We start from the raw sequence: 7174 nt of genomic DNA on the forward strand, positions 1-7174 counted from the left end.
TAGGTTCAACCTTGAGTAATGAATTTGCCAATTTGGTTGATGATACCATGAAAGTATATTTGATGCCCATAGGCTTGCCCATGATTGTGCACTGGCAAATGAATGCATCAATGGGCAATGGGAAATATCCGACTGGCTTAAAAAATGGCTTCAATGATATAAGAGCTTTATGGCAAATCATAGCAAAAGGTATAAGCACTTTTTGGACTTATCCGTAAAACATAATAAAACAAGAATGGATGCAGATAAAATGAAATTAACAGAAAAATATAGCAAACTTAAAAATTGGTAGCACAATATAAAACATTTCAAAAACAGCATTAAGGATTAACAAGAAGTAGATAAATATAGTAAATCAAATAAAAAACATATAGCTGCAAATAGCATCAAAGCAACAGTCAAAAAAGATGCAGTAGGAAAAGAGGATAAATTACCCAAGACCATCACAATCAGGAATAATCAAGGTGTGGGTAGACAATTCCAAATTCCATGCATTGCAGATTCAAACAGAGGAAGGCAGTGCGGCCAAGCAGGAATACAACAGTCCTTTAGATTTCATTCCATGCATAATAATGGTGTGGAATTGCATAGGGGCAGGATATATGTTGCAGGCAACATGAGAGACCAATTGAAGAGGCAGAGAGAACACAGCACAAAACAACAAAAGGACATTTAGGGTAGATGAATTTTGATGTACAAATTAAGAATAGATTTAGGTAGCTGGCCTGACTAAATAATTTAGACTTTATAGTCATTACTGATTACTATGCTGATAAATAATTATTTTTAGTAAAGGCTTACTTGAGGAATTTATAAAAAGCAAGAGTATATGGAATTAAACCATTGTTATATTTGTTTAGTAATAGCACTATTTTTCATACCATATCATATTAAACTGAAAGACAATTCTCCCTAGTATTGCATATTCCCAGTTTGTTTAACCATGTGAACTCCTAAAATTAAGTCTTCACTCTGAAGCTAATGGGAAAATCTGATGCAATAAAATTTCATACAAATATTTATTTAATACTAATAATTAAAAATCTAAAAGGAAGTAAAATCTTAAACACAATTAAAATACAGGAGAGGAAACAGAAAAAAATACTAACAAGTATCTACATAAATGCAATCATCCACAGCGATGTCAAAAATTCAATTAAAGGGTTTAAAGGTTCAAAATTAAAACTTGTGGTGTCAGAGTTTGGGGATTTTTGGGAAGAATTGTATTACATTTATGAATATGTTTTTTTTTAGATAGATCCAATGTAGTTTTATGTTGGGTGTGTCAAAGAAGGTTTATAAAAGATGTACAGGTTTTATAAACCACTCATAGTCAAATTTTATTCAATTTATTACTAATAACTCAGTGGTAATTATTATAGTTTCAAAACCTCAATCTGTGCTGTTTGTGTATATATATATATATATATATATATCTATATATATATGCTTTTTCCGCCATTTGCATATATCCCATGTTACCACTAATACAAGAGGTTTTAAAGAATCACACAGTGGAAAATCTGTCTTGGCTGGGTTTTTCTTTTGTTTTTTGCTGATTGTTTTTTGTGTGCGACCTTATTACTCATTGTTTCAGTCTTGTATATTAACAGCGGTTGGCAATATTTTTGGAGATTTTCTCTCTTCCCCCTTGTATCCTAATTTTTATTTTTTTACTAAATTTTCATCCACACTAATACTATAACTTTCATTTTTTTATTTTACTACTTCTGTTAAGGTGTGATTTTTTTCAAAGTTTCTTTATTGGGTACTTCTGCCAGATTTGACAGGTAAATCAAGAAAATGTGTTGGGTCATTTTAATTTATGTTTATCATGTTAGTATTTATAATATCAACATCTACTAATTTAATTAACCTTTTTACAGTGTGTGTTTCAGCACTCTTTGGTATAAATATTTCTGGATATAGGCAACTGTCAAGAATAGGTTCACTTTTCCCATCATATAAAGGACCCATTTGTATTTACCTTTGTCTCAAGTCCAGATATATCTAATTGACTTGTAGTGCTGCATATGTATGTTTAGTGCAACCTCCTCAGGGTTAACATCAAGAACAATGTGAACACTTTGCTTTATGCTAGAGTCCTGTATATTATCATGCGAGTGTTCATTTTCACTTATTATAAGGTAATACTTGACTGCTGGTGAAATAATAATTCTAATAATGAAACTAATACTAATACTAATATAGATGTTTGTATATAGTTTGCATTTCTTTTTATTTTTATTCAAATTTTCATCTTTTTTGCTGAAATTTTAACAGGGAAGTAATGCCCTTTTTTAGCTAGTAAACTTTTTAATTCTCTTAAGGTTATGTAGCATATTATTATTTTCATTCAGCTTTATGTTTAATTCACTTTTAGTTCATAGGTTCATAGGTGTGTACTAGGCTAATGGCCCTGGAGCCTTTACAAGCCTAGCCCATAGAAGTGCCCTGGCCATTCATTCATACTTTCTATGACTTTCTTAGGGTCACTCACCCATTACAACCTGTGCAGCCTATTACATCATTCAATTTCTAATTTTCTAAAAGAGAACTCAGTTCTAATAATTCCAGGCAGTTCATACACTGAGAAGAGGTTAATTGTTGTAGCTTTGGTATCTATATCACAGCCACCACATTCAATATCATACCTGCTCATGATCAAATCTTCAAATAAGGAATCCATTTTCAATTAGAAATGAAGTTTGGGAACAAACACATTTGTCATGGGACATCTTCTTTTGTAGTGGGGGGTAGTTGAGCAAGTGGGAGAGTGGCTGGGCTGGGAAGGGATTAGGCTGGGACTGTACATTGGGTAGGATTAAGCATGGGTAGGAAATGGTTAATTTCTTTTAGGATAGGGGGAGGAAGCAAAGTAAGTGTAGGGTGGGACTTAGAGTAGTTTTGAGTATTGGTAGTTGGTTGGGGGAGCACATTTTGGAGTGATCTTCTTACTGCACAGATCATGTTCATGATGACATCATAGGTACCTTGGTGCAGGTAGGCCTTGAACTAATAATGTTTTGGATAGATAGATGGTAGAGTATACAGAGATGTGAAGGCAGGATAGTTTTTTTTTTTTTTTTGCTGCAAGTGAGTGCTTTCCACGATTGCGTCCAGTTGTCTTTGAGTGTGTGTGGATTGTTTCTCTGTTGGGGTAGCGGTCCTTTCCCGGTTCTTTAAATGATGTATGGATTGGCAGTATTCAAAAGTATGTTTGGCATGGTGGTTGGTGTGCTGGCAGAAATTAGTGGTGCTATGAGTGATCTGGAGAGAGAAAATAGTGCCAGATGTCTGGAGTTTGCTTGTTCTGTGGTTGTATTGTGGGGTTTGTATTTCGAGTTCCATTGCAGTGTTCTCAGATAATGCAGATATCTTGAAAATATTGGGCAAGAGTGACAGGTGTTTTAATCTAGCATTGTGCACAGCATTTGTACCAGCTGTCTTTTAAATTATCTGCTAGTGTACATATAGTTTAGTTGACTGATGAATGGAGCTTGCCTGTCGTACCGGAGAGATGGTCATGCATGCATGTCTTTTGGTGATTTCTTTGTTTCTCCCTGGTTCCCATGGTTTGGTTGGGTCAGTAGATCTGTTGGGGAGAATGGTTGTGCTGGCTGGTCTATGTGTCAGTTGGTTTTTAGGCATCAGGGTTGCTTTCTGGTATGCAAAGGGATGGTTTCTTGCTCCATATGTGTTTAACCAGACTACAGGCTGCCCATGAATCATACCTTTCAACCTCTTAGGGGAAGAAATCTGAACAAAGCCATAAATAAAAGTGGGAAAAAGGCACTAAGATAGGGACAATTTTTAAATATTGCTCTTACAAATTTAGAAAAATTGATAGAATGACAGATTTTGCATTAGTATAATTTTCCTGAAGGGTATGAAGTATGCAACTCAAATGCTTGTCCTTATTTTCTAACTTCAATCTTTAATGATCTGCCACTAATTTGCCAGAAAACCACAATTTCATGAAAAATGGACCAAATATATGTGGCAAAAATCTGGACATTCTGTGAGAATCTGTACAGTTGAGAGGTATGCCGTGAATAATGGTTGGGTCCAAGCATGTGCAGTGTGCTGCTAAACTGTAGCACTTTGTTATCTGTACTTTGGGGATTTATGTATATCCAGAGACTATTTATAATAAAAATATAAAAAAAAAATCTCTTCTGTATGATTTTAATCAGTATATACAGAGTTTGTAGGATGACATTGGTGATCAAGAAGAGGAGGATGAGAGTGAGGGCAGCACCAAGGATCAAATGGTGGAAATTGAAAAATGGTAATTGTGAGGTGATGTTCAGGGAAGAGTTAAGACAGGCACTGGGTGGCAGTAAAGAGTTACCGAATAGCTGGGTAACTACAGCAGAGCTAGTAAGGGAGACTGCTAGAAAGGTGCTTGGTGTGAGATCTGGAAAGAGGAAGGAGGACAAGGAGACCTGGTGGTGGAATGAAGAAGTCCAGGAGAGTATACAGAGAAAGAGGTTGGCGAAGAAGAAGTGGGATTGTCAGAGAGATGAAGAAAGTAGACAAGAGTATAAGGAGATGAGGTGCATGGCAAAGAGAGAGGTGGCGACGGCTAAGGATAAGGTGTATGACGAGTTGTATAAAAGGTTGGACACTAAGGAGGGAGAAAATGACTTGTACTGATTGGCTAGACAGAGGGACCAAACTAGTAAAGATGTGCAGCAGGTAAGGGTGATAAAGGATAATGAGGGAAACATACTCACAAGCGGGTAGAGTGTGTTGAGCAGATGGAAAGAGTACTTTGAGGGGCTGATGAATGAAGAGAATGAGAGGGAGAGAAGGTTGGATAATGTGCGGATAGTGAATCATGAAGTGCAATGGATTAGCAAGGAGGAAGTAAGGATAGCTATGAAGATGATGAAGAATGGAAAGGCTGGTGGTCCAGATGACATACCTGTGGAAGCATGGAGGTGTTTAAGTGAAATGGCAGTGGAGTTTTTAACTAGATTGTTTAATGAAATATTGGAAAGTGAGAGGATGCCTGAGGAATGGAGAAAAAGTGTTTTGGTACCAATTTTTAAGAATAAGGGTGATGTGCAGAGCTGTAGTAACTACAGAGGGATTAAATTGATCAGTCACAGCATGAAGTTATGAGAAAGAGTAGTGGAAGCTAGGTTAAGAAGGGAGGTGATGATTAGTGATCAGCAGTATGGTTTCTTGCCAGGAAAGAGCACTACAGATGCCATGTTTGCTTTGAGAGTGTTGATGGAGAAGTACAGAGAATGTCAGAAGGAGTTGCATTGTGTCTTTGTGGACTTAGAGAAAAATATGACAGGGTGCCTAGAGAGGAGTTGTGGTATTGTACGAGGAAGTCAGGAGTGTCAGAGAAGTATGTAAGGGTGGTACAGGATATGTACGAGGGTAGTGTGACAGCAGTGAGGTCTGCGGTGGGAGTGACGGATACATTTAAGGTGGATGTGGGATTACATCAAGGTTCAGCTCTGAGCCCTTTCTTATTTGTAATGGTGATGCACAGGTTGACAGACGAGATCAGACAGGAGTCCCCGTGGACTATGATGTTTGCAGATGACATTGTGATCTGTAGTGAGAGTAGGGAACAGGTGGAGGAGACCCTGGGGAGGTGGGATATGCTCTAGAGAGAAGAGGAATGAAGGTCAGCAGGACTAAGACAGAATATATGTGTGTGAATGAGAGGGAGGATAGAGGAATGGTGAGCATGCAGGGAGTAGAGGTGGCAAAGGTGGATGAGTTTAAATACTTGGGATCAACAGTTCAGAGTAATGGTGAGTGTAGAAGAGAGGTGAAGAAGAGAGTACAGGCAAGATGGAGTGGGTGGAGAAGAGTGTCAGGAGTGATTTTTGACAGATGAGTACATGTAAGAGTGAAAGGGATTGTCTACAAGAGGGTCGTGAGGCCAGCTATGTTATGTGGGTTGTAGACAGTGGCATTGACAAAAAGGCAGGAGTCAGAGCTTGACGTGACAGAGTTGAAGATGTTAAGATTTGCACTGGGTGTGATGAGGATGGACAGGATTATGAATAAGTATATTAGAGGGTCAGCCCAGGTTGGAAGGTTTGGAGACAAAGCCAGAGAGGCAAGATTACATTGGTTTGGACATGTGCTGAGGAGGAATGCAGAGTATATTGGGAAAAAGATGCTATGGATGAAGCTGCCAGGTAACAGGAAAAGAAGAAGGCCTAAGATAAGGTTTATGGATGTGGTGAAAGAGGACATGCAGGTGGTTGGTGTGACAGAGCAAGATGCAGAGGACAGGAAGAAATGGAAACAGTTGATCTGCTGTGGCAACACCTGACAGGAGCAGCCGAAAGAAGATGAAGATATACAGAGTGGGGGGTATTTGGGCCTGTTATTCTACATGCATAGCTTTAACGTGGAGCATGCTGCCCCCCCACTTTGTAACTTATGGCTGAATCTGTTCAATTAGCCTGACTCTGAGGGAAAATACATTTTAAAAGTAATGCTTATCTGTAAGCTGCTGATCGAGGCAACATCTGGGCATCTAGCAGAATTCTGTACAGTCAAGAAGTATGGAGAGGGGCCGGACAATTTCATATAAGGCTGAAAGGGTTGATGTGCTCAGCTCCTTTAATAAGCAAAATAAAAAAAAACCTCAACCAAAAGTGGGCACTGGAGTCAGGCTGGTATGGTCTTGGGGCATTTAAAGGAGGTGTTGTTTGAAAGGAGAGAAGGTCAGCATGTCTCTTGATAAGGATGGAAGAGGTCCTCATGGCCTTTACAACACATATGATTAAGGCATTTCTACTTACTTCATTGCATCTAACTACCATTGTTAAGGTACCATATTCTATATTAATTTAGCAACAGTATCGTTACTGTTCTTTAAGTTTCACATTGTCCGGCTGTTGCACCTTTGAGGAAACATGATAAATGAGCCATGATTGCTATCTCTGAATTAAGTTAATGATGGTAAGAGCTTTACATAGGTAGGAACATGGCATCACAATCAGGTTATGCCCTGCTTAGCTGATTTATGTGTAACTTAGTGGAGTTGTATTCTTGAGGATCAGGTCTGGTGCGAGGTATATCCTGGTTTTTATTAAAAAAAAAAAGAGAGAATGAAGGAATTTTATGCCTGAATTGTGATTATGCTATTCTTTTTTAACTGCAGGTGTCAGTGGCTGATTGTCGGAGTAAA

The 7174-nt window shown here is 38.1% G+C and overlaps 1 non-coding gene across 1 annotated transcript; it reads left to right on the forward strand.

Moving 5' to 3' along the window:
- The first annotated feature begins 6685 nt into the window (after positions 1-6685).
- Positions 6686-6811, forward strand: LOC122807362. The gene has a single exon (XR_006365668.1). It is a non-coding gene; the product is annotated as a U6atac minor spliceosomal RNA (small nuclear RNA).
- Positions 6812-7174: the final 363 nt, after the last annotated feature.

The sequence above is a fragment of the Protopterus annectens genome, chromosome 7.part0 (assembly GCF_019279795.1).
Source record: "Protopterus annectens isolate FY-2018-M chromosome 7.part0, PAN1.0, whole genome shotgun sequence".
NCBI lineage: Eukaryota > Metazoa > Chordata > Ceratodontiformes > Protopteridae > Protopterus > Protopterus annectens.